The sequence below is a fragment of the Manis pentadactyla genome, chromosome 3 (assembly GCF_030020395.1).
Source record: "Manis pentadactyla isolate mManPen7 chromosome 3, mManPen7.hap1, whole genome shotgun sequence".
Classification (NCBI taxonomy): Eukaryota; Metazoa; Chordata; class Mammalia; order Pholidota; family Manidae; genus Manis; species Manis pentadactyla.
The window spans coordinates 192,043,287-192,057,771 of NC_080021.1; the positions used below are offsets into that span (position 1 = coordinate 192,043,287).

General features: G+C 39.4%; 1 protein-coding gene across 1 annotated transcript in view; it reads right to left on the bottom strand.

Moving 5' to 3' along the window:
• Positions 1-14,485, bottom strand: part of GRIN3A (glutamate ionotropic receptor NMDA type subunit 3A) — a 140,213-nt gene that overhangs the window by 62,794 nt on the left and 62,934 nt on the right. The gene's annotated exons all lie outside the window — the stretch shown is intronic.

Consider the following 14,485-nt stretch of genomic DNA (forward strand, 5'->3'; position numbering starts at 1 on the left):
CTGTTGTAGATTTCACAGAGAAGTAATATCACATAGTTCCTTGCTTTCTCTGACTATTTCAGCACACTGTGCTCAAGGGCATTATTTTCTGATTCTTTCCACTTTCTCCTATAGCAGACCCACACAGCTGTTCTTATAATTTGGAAGGAGGAGGTTAGACCTCTTTGCTCTCCTTTCGAGGTCTCTTTTTTTCTCGCTCACTCTCATGATCTGCTTGGTAAGAATGAGCTTTCCCCTCCTCTTCTCCTTAATTCTGATTCATCATTCAGAGCTATGTTTACTTCCTTAAGAGGGCCTTTTCTGACTGTGCCCTTCTCTCCTGAGTTGGTCAGGTTCCTGCTCATGTATTGGCATAGCATTCTGTTCATGATAAGGCCTCTCTCACTGTCACGGTCATCTAATGTCTGATTCCTCTGCTAAACTGAAAGCTCTTTGAGGACCAGGTCAGCGATCTGACTTGTCTGTTGTAACTCCAGCCTTATCTTAGTGGCAGACATATGGTGACATATACACATTTATGGATTGGATGGATGAATTAATCGCCTGCCTGTCATTCTCATTTTAAAAAATAATTTCTATATTTAGTCATTAGTCAAAATGACCAGGCATTTAATATAGTCTTCCCTATAATTGCTATGGAGGACATGCTGTTACAGTACTCAATGGCTGAAAGCACTTCAACAACTTTTGCCCACGGGGAGCTATAATTTCACCTGATGATATCATAAACCACTCAAGGATTTCGTGTAGTTACCAGAACCTTGAGCTAAAATTATAACCCTGAAAGCCCTTGCTATCTATTAGTCATTTGGTACATGACACAAAGCAAAATATATTCTGCATTCTTGGATTTCTGTTTGGCTCCCAGTATATTGGTTGCTTGATTTCATATTTGACCTGCTCGCTGAAGTTTAAATCATCTGAAAACCTAAGATAATTAGTTAGTACTAGATATACATTGAGAGTAAATGAACTATTAAGAACTTATTTGTTTTCATAATTATTTTTTTCAAATTACATTCCTGAAATGCTGAGCAAAGCTTTGGGAGCTGTGAGCATGCCTACCCTTGTAGTTTAATATGAGGTAGCCCATTGTATGAAAACTGGGATGGATCTGAAATTAGGAATCTCGGGTTTAAGAACCAGCTTGAACTTTGAAAGAGATCACTTAGCTCTGCTGAGCCTCATTCTTCTCTTCTATGCCTTTTTGCCACAAAGATATAGGGGATAAACTGAGGTGCTAGACTGAAAGCATTTGGGAAGCAATGGAGTGCCTTACAAATGGTTTGTGTTTTTATTATTTGTCATATTAGTGAAGCAAAGTAGTCATTTTCTAAAAGCATGTAAAAATGAAAATTGCCTGATCAGGACAAAAGTTTGTATTGTCCATTCATAAGATGTTTTCCCCTTTCAGCATGCAGTTGTAGGTAAGAGCCATGCGAGAGTGTGCTGATGGTGGCCTTGTGTGAACACAGGGGCAGCGCCTTTCATTTCTCCAGGCAGCTTGGAACAATCTGCCAAGCAATTTACAAGATGTGAAGAACAGGGTGAGTAATGGGTTAATAACGGTTCCAAGAAGAAGCTGACAAACTGGTTAGCATCTCCACAGAGGAAAGAACAAGAGTAAGAAGGCTTACAAAGCATCACAAAGAACTTCTTTAGTGAGGGTAGGCCAGTGACAGGCCAGGGATTCTCTGAGGTTAAGATGGACTGGTGTGGTGCTGGTCTGGCCAGGAGGCACAGGAGACTAGATCACTTTGAAGTGGGGTGGGGAGAACTCTGGGTGGACAATGACAAATGAAAATTGTATAGGTTCATTATCCCAGATGTCCACCAGGGGGGCTAAAATTATAGCTGGCAGCCTGGGGCTGTGAGTCAACGACTCTCCCAGATGCTGGAAGAGGGACCAGAGCTAAGCAGAATCCCAGGACATAAGTCAGTGGAATCTTGAACTCGGTAATAGAGCGTGATGCCAGTTATAAGATGGAGCTAAAGTTTAGTCATGGAACATGTCATTGACTCAAGGGTAATGGTAAGAGGGGGGCCGGCAGCCAAGTGACCTGATACTGGGTCATGTGGGTGCTGACGAACACCAAGGCTTCTCCAATCACACTGTGTACATGAAACACCTGGGGATCTTGTTAAAAGGCAGATTGTGGTTCAGTAGGTCTGAAGGGGGCCTGAAATTCTGCACTCCCAACAAGCCCCTGGAGATGCTACAACTGCTGGTCCTTAGGCCACACTTCTGAGGAGAAAGGGTCTAGACACGGCATCTTAAATTCTTCCTGAATGAGAATAGGATTAATTCCTGAGCCTGTGGGGGCAAAGGTGAGGAAGAGGGCTGGGTCTGAACGTGGGGAGAACTGGCCTCGGCCTTGAGAAGCAGGGAGTGAGGGGGGCTGGAAGCTCTGCTGCCTCCCTTTTCCACTGGTTTCTTCCATGAAGCTGACGGTTGGTGTCTTCTCCCTAAAATTCATTAAACAGTCCAATGGTACATATTTTCCTTGCTCTCTATGTAAGCAGACCCATCTAGTCTAAATTAATAACCCATATAGGAAACTTACAGAAGTCTCACCTTTTCCAGAGAACAGAAACATTTGTTTTCTCTTGAAATATACATTGTATGTATAGGGCCCTTTTGTAGGAAACTTTCTTAAAACAAAGAAACGGCTGTTGTGTGAATTTCAGGACCTGTGCCAGGAAGAACGATCTGAGGTGCCTCTTTTATCATAATATTAGGGTGGGTAGCAACCCTTTTACGTGAGTGCCAATTCAGTAAAACTAAAAATGTTAGAAGACTGCATTTACAGACTACTGTATTTTACATACATATTTTGTACAATCTACTTTTTCTTGGCAATATATATCTCGTTCAGCATTTTTTCCTCATAGCAACATTATATGCCAGTGGAGTAATGTACCCTACTTTAACCAGTCTCTTGGTGACTATAGATTATTTCTAGCCTTTCAATGGTATAAACAGTATCTTGATGAACAGTGACTATATCAGTCTTCGAACAACATATATGTGAGTTGAGTGGTGCTGATGGTGGAGTACAGTTACCGTGTGAGGGATTTCACAATGGGGAGATTAATTAGCACCAGGGTTCATACAGATACTTCAGCTTCTTTTGGAAGTTCCTAACTGCAGGCCAAGAGAAGAGAAGCTCCCATTTCACAGTGCGTGCTTGCCAGGCGAGATGGGCAGCATCTGGGACTGTGACAGGAGTGCCACAGTGGGGGTGGCAGGAGGTACTATGCAGCCAAATGGCTCCCTCCTAGTTTATGGAGCACCCAGAGGGAATGTTCTTGCTGAAACTTCCCTGGGTAGGGTAGGAGTGATGTGAGGGTGGGGTGGGTGGGAGTTAATCCTTCCTGGGTCTCTGTCCCTCTCACTTCTGCATCCCATACTCAATCATGGATTTTGTGCACAGATTCAAAGGTCACCTCAGCAGTGGTCTCTGCCCTTGCATCACCTTCGTGTGTGAGCAGCTTCATCAGACTAAGTCCAGGGCCAGGGAAAGGGCTGTCTGCAATAAATCAGGCCGGGGAGGACATTTTTACTGCATGTATAAATGAAATATTGACTAGGAATAATTTTCAGTCAGATATTGTTGGTGTGAATCCTGTCACTACCATTTATTAGCTATTTGGTTTTCAACAAGTTACCTCATTTCTTTGAACCCCATTTCCTCATCTGTTTGGATGCAGTAAAATTTAAATGAGAAAAATCCATGTAAAGCAGTTAGCGTGGTCCCAGGAACATAGCAGGGATCCCATAAATATCAGTATCATTATTATTTATTGATGATATTTTTAGTTTCTGTTCCTGTAACTATGTCTATGGTCTTATTATGAAGCCATGTAGTTTATATATGACCCTCAGGATTGATTTTAAACTTACACACAGAAGATACACAGATTTATATATTTATATTCACTTATATTCTTATTTGCCAATAGATTCACCTCCATTAATTCTATATCTTCAGATCTATGCATGAAAAATTCTGGTTCAAATATAATTTAAGGAAGCACTGATAAGTCTTGTTCTGTTTGGCACTGTTAAAATTTTCTGTCATTTGGCATTTTTTAGACAGAAGCTAAACTAAAATGCCAAGATAAAAGTACACTTCTTGAGTTTGAAAAAATATTAATGGATTCTGACAAAACATCCTTCTGAACTTAAGCTATACTAACACACACATTATCTCACACACACACACACACACACACACACACACACACACACACACACACGTGAAATTGGCTGGAGCAGTTTTTATGCAGTTGCAAACTGGGAAAACTGACTCCTAGTGGGCTGAATTTCCCACACTGAGTTCACAGTGGAGTTGAACTCACAGTTAAGCTTCCAGGCTTGCCACTGGATATACTGGTTGGTTAGATCATGTGTCCCTGATCTGATTAAGGATCAGAATGTCAAGTTGAGGCTAAATCATTAACAACATTTACCTTAATCTGCACTGCTTGTGAATCTAAGACATGTATTTTAGACACAAAAGGAGCCCCTTCGGGGGTTGCCTGCAACGTCTTCAGATATACAGTTATTTATCAAGCATGAAAATGAGATTCTTCACAGAGCAAACCATCAAACCTAAGTTGCACCACATTTTTATGTCCAACACCAGGACTTGTCCTTTGCTTCTATTCATTCCATAGCATCCAGTATGAGAATGGTTTTAATGGTCGTGAGACCATATAGCAGTAGCCAAGATGAGTCCAGTAGGACAAAGGCAGTGGGTGGGAACCTCTCTCACTTGCAGTTTGAGGGGTATAGACAGGTGATTTTTACCTATGTCCAAGAGTGACCTGGAGTAACAGTTCTAATTACAAGTGTGTGTCCATTTAACCTGCACTAACTTTTTTAATAACATAAATGCATGTGTGAGAACACAGTTGATAGACATATATACTGATAATTGTTTATAATTATATAAGATACATGGGAATATTTATAGACATTTGACATAATCATTGGTACAGAAACTACATATAAATACAGTGCTTGCTATGCACGTTAATAATGTAAACAAAGTTATAAGCCAATTTTCTTCTAGTTTGAGAAGGGTTTGCAAGAATTTGGCACATTCGCTGTCTGTATTCAAATAAAGGCAGTGATCTTAGACATTCATTAAAGCAAACCCAGCAGGGTGTCTAATTGAAAACACTTGGCTGCAGTTAGTATGAATTACTGTATCTATTTTAAAGTAATAAAGCTGGAGTTATTTAAAAAATTCTATAAAGACACCATCACAAAAGTATTTTGGAAATAGGTGAGGAAGCAAACAGATCACATACTCATTTGTTCAGTATCAACCAGAATCAGCCAAGTCTTGATGGTTCCCTTAAGTTCTTAGAATTGAAGAACATTAATGGGAAATACTGATTTTTTTTCAACTCCAAGTAAATGTCATGTACTATGTGATCCTGGACCACTTAATGGCTCTGACCCAACCCCACAATCTGCTGCTGGGGACCCGGAACCACTTGGGCTGGGGCGGTACGTCTGTCTCATGCTCCTGGCCAAGGATCCTACATCTCTGACCGCTGGCTCCACTCTGGGCATCGTGGTCTTAGGTTTTCTTTGCCTTGGTGATCAGTTTATATCAATCTCATGGCTCAAACACTTTGGGTCACTCTTGGACATAGCTTGGACCTCATTTAGGTACACTCTTCAATCACAAACGAGATCTGCTTCTGCCCTCTGCCTCACCTACTGGACACATGTTGGTTACCTCTGCTTGGCTTCCTGGCCCAACCCATTATTTACCCAGCACATATCTAAATGAATGGTTGCCATATGCTTAGACTTTAGGGATACTGGTGCATAAGCCAGATCTGGTCTCCACTCTCATGGAATTTATAATCTAGTGCTGGATGGAATCAGAACTTCAGCTAGATCTTTCACATCCATTATCTCCTCTAATCCTTTTCAGATGAAGACACAGAGGCCCTGGCAAGTAACTTGCCAAGCGTCACACGACTAACCCATGACTGAGGTCTACATCACACTTAGGTTTGTCCAGGACTTTGCCTTTTGTATCATAGTGCATTGCCCCTTATTGGGGTTTTCCTTTGGCTTGTTCCATAGCATCTAGTATGAGAATGGTTTTGAATGATCTTACCAAATTTTGCACCGATTGCAAAGTAATCCCCACAGAACCTATATCCCTAGTCTGATGCTGCTGCCATTTTTCATTCATTTATTAATTAAACAACACTTACTGAACATTTACTGTTCACCCAACCATGTGAGGATCCAGTGGTGAGCAAAACACAGTGGGACAATGAACAAGTAAACAGATGATGCAACAATTTCAGATTGTGATAAGTTCTATGAATAAAGTGGGTGGGAATGAAAATTTGCTTCTGAAAGCCTCTGTGGAAAGCATAGCATCTTTAACATGTAAACACTTTACTATGAGAGGGCTACTTCTTGAGGAACTCACCCTTCCTGGACTTAAAAGGCTGTACACAGCACAGTGCATACAGAGCAGACATTGCTGTTGTGACTCCGGCTGCATGTCTGAATTGTTCTCATTCTTACTTGGCTTATTATGTACTTTCTCATTACATAAATAATACATGAACATTGTAGAAAATAAGGAATGGAAATAATAAAATATTTCCTGTAATTACATGACTTAGAGATCAGTGCTATTCATATTGCATTATATTTCCTTCTGTGTATACAAGGTACAGATGCATATTACAAAACTGGAAATGTAGTATATGGTATTATATCACAACTTTAATATTTTGATTTTTTGACATTTTAAAAGCCCTTTAAAATTATCTCTATTGGCTCCATTTTTATAGCATATAGGAATATTACAATGAATTGTGTTATTGTTGGATATTTACGTGGTTTCCAAGTTTTCCTACTTTGAATAAGACTACAGTGAGTCTCTGCAATAAATTTTTGTCTGTATATTAAGTTATTTCCTTTAGACAGATTCTTAGAAGTGGAAGTTAAGAGGTGAAAGGGCAAGAACCCTTTTAAGGCTCTTGATACAAATGGCCAAACTGATTTGTGAAAATATTGTACCGAGTTACCCTCCCAATAGCAGTGTGTACTCTTGTCAGTCTTAAAGCCCTCCAACCAAGACTGAGTACTATCAGTAATATTTCCAATTTGATAGGTAAAAATCATCTCATTACTGTTTCAATTAGTGTTTCCTTGATTACAAGTTAGAGTGAATATTTTTTATATTTATTGGTCAATTTTATTTCTTTTCTGAACTGCTATTAATATTTTTTATTTATCATTTGATATTAACATTACTTAATGTATACTTTGTTCATGGAAAGATATAAGGCAGCTTAAAGGTCACAGAGAATACAAAATAGCATAATACATTAAAGTAGGATGAAGTAGAAAAAAGAAACAATATGAAGCCAGGAATGATGCTTAAAATGCATCCTGCAATGACAATACATCCTCTATTAGTGCCTCCAAACGCCCCAGAAGTTAATTCAGAGAATCTTGCCATTTACCCAGTTGACACTGACCATGAGAAAGAGAGAGACGGAGGGACAGGGAGAATTGTTCAAGATAAATATAATTAACATTGATATTAAAATACAACAAAACTTTTAACTATTATCATTATTATTTTTGTGTCCTCTAGTTGCTAGATGCTATGCAAGTTGTTTTACTTGGATAATTTTAATTTCCATGACTATTTAGTGGGGGGCAGACACTACATTAGTATTATTTTCAACAGTGCCTGGCATGTGGGAGTGGTCCATGAGTATTAGCTTTCCTGTTATTGTTACTAATATTAAGTATTCCAATATCTAGAATAACAAATCATTGAACCTTTTCTTTAAGATGAAATTGAATACATACATTTTAGAAGATTGGGCAATCATCAAACAAATCAAAAGAACATCTTTTGGGATGTTAATTGGAATTGCTTTACATCTACCAACTAACCATGGCCAAATCTGATGTCTTTAAATATTCAGTCTTCCAATTTCAGTAATATGGCAGTGTGTTTAAAACTTACTAAAATACCTTTATTGAGATATAACTCACACACCATACAGTTCACCTATTCACAATGCATAATTCGGTGGTTTTTAGTATATTCACTAGCGATGCGCACCCATTAGCACATTCTTTTCTTATGCAAACCATCTTTTATGTTTTGTACATTAAACATTGTTTTCCTTTACCGCAGTTCTTACAGACGCCTCCCCAGTCTACTATGAATTTTTGTTGGCAGAATGAGTGGGACGTTTCTTCTATTATGCCTTCAGTCTGGAAACCTGGAGCCCACAGGCAGCCCAGGTCTCCTCAGCTGACAGCATGTCTTGGATTGTTCCTCTTTTGAGAAATTTTCTCTACAATGCCTGGTGATCAAATCCTCTCCCTTATTACTTATCCTTTTCTTGTTCCCCTTCTCCTGGCTTTCTCATGATGGGGTGGCCACGATTGCAGCCCTCCCCCTCCAGGCTTGGGGCTTCTGCATGTGCAGCCACTCGCCCTGAGATGCTCTTCTCCTAAGAGCCCACCCACCTCTTCCTTAGCTCATTTACATCCTTCACATCTCAGCCAGACTTTCTTTCCTCACAGGACCTTCTCTGATTCTCCATATGCACAGCAGGTCTCCTGCCAGGCTGTCAGATTGTGTTGCATTTTCTTTTATAGTAACTTACCAGGGTTTAAGTCATTACTTGATTTATGTGCTCCCTTGATTAACTTATTTCTTTCCCACTAAACTCCATGTCAGAAGGACAGCATCCATTTTGCTCACTGCTAAATTCCCAGACATCTAGCATGGTGCCTAGAACAGAAGTTGCTATTATTGGATGAACTAAAGAATGAACACATAGTTTGGTGTAGTTCAGTTTTCTTTTCCCTCACTTCTAACTCCATTTTCGGTGTCTTGTCTGCCTTAGAGTTCTGGCACTCAACCTTCTTCAAGGCCAGTCTTTATTATATAAATTCACATGTTTTATTGGGCAGCCACATGCTGTTATATGAAGATCAATAAAGGTGGCTTTTATTATTTTGGGAAATGTTTATCATTTCCTGCTAAGACTATGACAGTGTCCTTTAATATTTCTAGTTTTAGTTTGTTCTTGCCTTCACAGCAGGTCTATTTAATATTTAATATTTATTTGACTGTTCACCAGGACTGCTTTTCTAAGCAGCCGCATCATTTGCCTGTACAAAAATGACACTAGCATCTCATCCCCTCAAAGGAGCTGACACTTATGTGAAAAATATTAAAGACACAGGGCTACAGGGGGCATTTTACATGAGAAGCTGGAAGAACTAGAAAGTCCATTAAAATTCAGCAAATAGCACATTTTGAATGCTCATGTATCCTTTCAACTGGGCCCAGTCAACTCTGTGAGGGGAGATGAGGCTTTATTTTCCAGTGGACTTTGCGATTTATGAAGTGATTTTCTCATCTTGTCTTGTATCTCAGCAGATCGAATGCCAGTGGCCTGAAGGGTCTAAGAATGCCCGAGTCCACACCTTAGATCTTGGACCCAGCTGAAGACTTTGCTGGATAAAAATAATATTGCAGTTTCTATTCCTCTGTCAATCACCCCCAAGTGCTAAGAGGAAATGACTTCAGAGGACGAGGCAATGGGTACTTGCTTCCATCTGTCTACTTTATTCTGTTTTCTGCATTGCCTATAATGAATAGCGCTAGTTTAATGTCAGAGAACTACCCATATAAGCTCTATTAAATGTAGCACTCATAAATTCTTGCTTTCATGGTCTCATGCTTCAAGTGCCCACCCGCTTTGAAGCGTGGAGCACGCTTCCCAGAAGAGTCAGTGGGAGGCCGTGAGAAGCTACATATATTACTTTTAGTAATATTTACACTTTTAGTGTAAAATAAATTATTCTGGCAAAAATAGTTAAGTGAGGATAGAAATGTCCTCTTGAATTCATTTGCACAGCAGGCCAGTCCCTCTCCCTTGGGGTTGCCTGTAAGAGCAGCCAGCAGCAAGATTACTTCTTCCTTCTGACCATGTCAAAAAAAACAAGAAAAAGGTATTCCCCCTGCCTTGGCTCCTGCAGTATGCAGTGAGTCATCAGTTGGGGTGTCCTGCCTACCCTTCTGCCTTAACTTTATTTATGATTCAAAGTAGTTGGCTGAAGCCAATGCATTTCAACTCTGAAATGGGGATAAAATATTCACACTCCTAACGCTTTAACAGTTTTATTAATTGTATTAAATGTATAGCCAGTATGCTAACAATTATGATCAAGAAGAAAAATGGAGCCTATTATATTCATTCTAAGTTATCTGATATATTCACAGATATGCATGCAGCAAAGACTCAATTTATTGATGGACTGGGTATAAATACAGATCACAAACCTTACTTATTAAGTCAATAGGTTTTTAATCCAAACATATTTTCCCATAGGAATATTTTATAAGTGGTGTTTAGATTTCAAGAGTGATACACTAAAAAAAATATTGGGGGCTAGAAATATAAACTATTTATACACACAAAAAAGAAAACATTATTATTATAACTTAAACTATTACCTGCAGCAGAGAACTAGTTTTAAGAAAAGAGTAGTTGGAAATTTTGGCATTCCTTCTCCAGGTCTGGAGCGCTTAGATAGCCTCTAAAAGCTGAAGACATTCTTTCCCGGGAGCACACTTCTTAATAAAATGTTTCTAGGGAAGCCTGGGCATTGTTATTCTTGAAGTCTTCGGGCATGTAATTGTAATGGGCAGACATGGGGAGATTATCCCAAGATAACTACAGACCAGTCAGAGAAGCGAAGGTGGGTGTTCAAGGCACAGGTCGGTGAGTTAGCTGAGCTGTGAGTAGTGGAGATGGGATGAGAATGGCAGCATGGCATAAATGGGCCTGTCCTGATATCTAGTAAGGGAGAATGAGAAGAAATGAGACACGCAGGGAGTTAGGGGTGGAGAGTCTTCAAAGTGTGACCAATTCTCCATATACGACACCTTCCTTCAGATTGAGGGTATTATTTTTCAACTTACAGCTTAAAAACAAATGCCCTATGAGAACCACAGGAGATCTGTGACTCCTGTGTAAATGGCGTGTTGTTTTGACCAGAACTACAATGCGATCAAGTGAATCTGAGAAAGGAACATGGAATTTTGAAGAACACTGAGAAAAAGCAGATCATATTAACCTAGTTTCATCATTAACATATACACACACAACTTGCTACTTCTTATGGTTTATACTGGGCACTGAATAGCCTTTATCCTCTCTGATAAACTACTGGCAAGAAGCTAGACATAGCAAGTAGGAATACCAGTCTTCATCTCAAAAAGTCAAAATTCAAGGGTCTGCATGACTTTGCTGTAACACACCTTTATCTCCTAACCTTCCACCTCATCTCTCCACAAATCCTATATCCTAATACACTGGGACGTTTACGTCTGTTGCTTTCCTCCAAACAGATATTTCTCCCTACTATCTTTTCCTTTGGGATCTCACAGTGCCCCAGAATTTTTTCATACACAGTATCACCTCTCTTCCCGGGAATCCCACCAAATTAAACTCACTCCTAACTCTCTGACTCCATGTTTCCCAAAGCCTGGATTTCCAAAACAGATTTTAAAATGCCATTAAAGAAACTGTACTTATCACCATATTTTCTAGCCTGTAGACTTGACTTTTCTGCTCCTTTGAATGGTACCATCATCTCAGACACTCAGGTCTGCCGCTCTGAAGCTATGACAGTGTCTCTCACACCCAATTAACTGCCAAGTCCTACTGACTTGATCACCACAATCTTTCTTCTATCAGTGACAATCCCTGTTACTTCAGCTCTGTTCACTGGCTTTCTCTTCTGATCTTTACACACTGCTGTCGAAGCACCCATCCTAAAGGGATGCTGTTCCATTGTGCTTTTCCATTGTTCAAAAATGTCAATTGATCTCTATTGTCACATGAAGTTCACTTTTTTTAGTCTGAAGTCAAAGATCCTCTGCTACCTCAACTGAATTTTTAGATTAGATCTCCACTCTCCCTTCATGCAACATACTCTTTGGCTGAATTGGACTCCTCTAGATATCCTGATTCTGCTTTATACTTTCCACCTCCAAGTACCTGATTCTGTTGCTCTGTTTGCAATGTCCATTCCTCCTCCCTTGACATGTATGTCTGATTTCCGAGTGTTCCTCAAAAATGTCCCTCATTTTTATCTTGTTAATTAAGCTTTACCCTGATGGACTAAGTTGAAGGTGATTGTTCTTTCCTCTAACTTTGACCAGTTATTTCATTTGTTTCTAAACTTGGGTGCATTTATAACTTTCTAACTTGTTTTTTTCTCCCCTACTTGACTTATTTACCTCTGAATTTCTCCACATCACTTAGGGTAAGACAAGGATATAGACCCTCAAAGAATTTTGCATTGGTAGGAGAGAAAAGTGCTCATGTAACTACAATACACTTCAGAATGAATCCTGAGTGACTGAAAGGGTAGGGAATATATTTTGATCATCTCTCTCTGTGGGAGGGTGAGGACATTATGTCATCTGCATAATGCCACATACTTGGATGAATACTGAACAATTCTGTCACCAATATTACTCGCCAAACTCTAGATGTTGAGTATTGCTTAGTCCAATAATCTGGGTGTCTTTATATGAAAAAAAAAAGCTATAAATGAGAGACTTTAACACAGAAATAATACCAGAAAAGAAATACATATTTTGGGGAAGCTTAGTAGAAATTTATCATCCCAAATTGAAAATGTTTTTGTTTTAGGCTTGAACCACTTAATTAAGAACTTACCAGCTGTAACACAAAGTTGACTTTGTCTAGTTCTGCTTTACTTTTCTTATGGGTTGGGTTAGATTTACAAAAAATTCACCTCTTTATTCTGCTGGAGTTAGGGATGGAATGATTGTTTCTTTTTCCTTAAAACAAAGTTTCAGTGCTGTGTACAGTTTATCCTCATGATTTTCTTTGTGTTCCCTAAAATAATTATCATCTCAGGTTTCTCACACATAGCACCCATGACAATTCTGGCAGTCCTTTGTTCTGATTAATGAAACTCTAGTCAGTATTGTGTTCACTTTTTTACCTAAAACAATGGTCTGGAATCTTAACAACAACAGGCATATATTAGATTGTTTTTTGTACTGGATTGGATTAAATGGTTTCTACCTAAAGTCTTAGTTTAAACATCATGTTGGCAAGCTTTCTCACAAAACAATCTAAGCCTCTATCAAGATGGTGAACCTCTGAGAGATCTGTAAGTACTAGGGCAAAGAGTAAACAGAAGCTGCTGATACTAGCGCAGTGCGTGAATGTCGAAACATCACCAAGATTTTGTTTAGGGTGATGCATTTATGCTACAGAATTTATTTGTGTTCACTGAATTCCAGTTCATAACCTAGAGCCCTGAGTTCATTAAGAAGCAATGCAATTCCTTGCCTAGTCAGTGAGCCACTGTTTGTTGAATCTTTTCATGAGGTTCATGAAGGTCACTTACCAGGAGGTTTGCAGTATATGGGTCAAATAGCTCATATTCATTTGTCTGCAGAACAGACCTCATATGCTAATCTAAGCCATTTATGAGAATTCTCTAAAGCTGCCACCAGCCCTCTAGAGCACTCTGTCATTTAATAGAAGACAGTTCCAAATGTCCTATTTGTTGATGTTCTGTGAAATTAATTTTAAATGTTTAATAGAAATTTATAGTAAATGGTTCAATACCTTGAGAGCTGGTATGAAAAGGAGTATTTGGGAAGACATCATGAGTGTTTCACCATTTGAAATGTTCAGCTTAGCTCAAATTGCTTTAAACACAGTGTGTCCTGGGAATGCCCACTGAATTTCAGCTTTCTCCAGTCTCTTCTAGGTTGGTCCTATGCACCGGAACATGCTTCTGCTCTGGATCTGCATTCTGTTTCCCATCAAGACTGGTGTGCTCCCTTGACCCCTATTCCAATTGCCTTGAGCCTTGACAACACATTCCTCACTGCTCCCACAAGGCTGGACTAGGTTCTCCATACCCCTGTCATCGAAAGGGGTTCTGTTTCAATCCAGAGAGTCTGAAGAATGGCTGTCCTAACTCGAGTATCATCACTGCTTTGCCTGTTTACCTGAACTGCACCCACCTCCTTTCTTCTACCCTTAGGGCCAGATTTCAAGGATATCATAGGCAGCCTAGAATCAATACAATTTTCTTGAATGTCCTTGGACATTATGATGTGACTGTTGGCACCCTCCCTCAACCCAAGGTGGGCAGCTGTACAGCTTTCTTACTCTATAAGGCCACCCTGTTCTTTGCTCATCTGGCCGCTCCCGGTAGTTCAGCACTACTCCCACTGAGTGCAGATATCTAGCCTTTGACTTTGGAGCTGATGGTAATATGTCAATTCTTTCCATTTTACTATTTTTTAATGGGGAAAAAGTCCTTAACTCTTTAAAATACAGATCCTACTATTTCCATTAATTCCCAAGATAAATCATTAATCAGTGTTTGAAG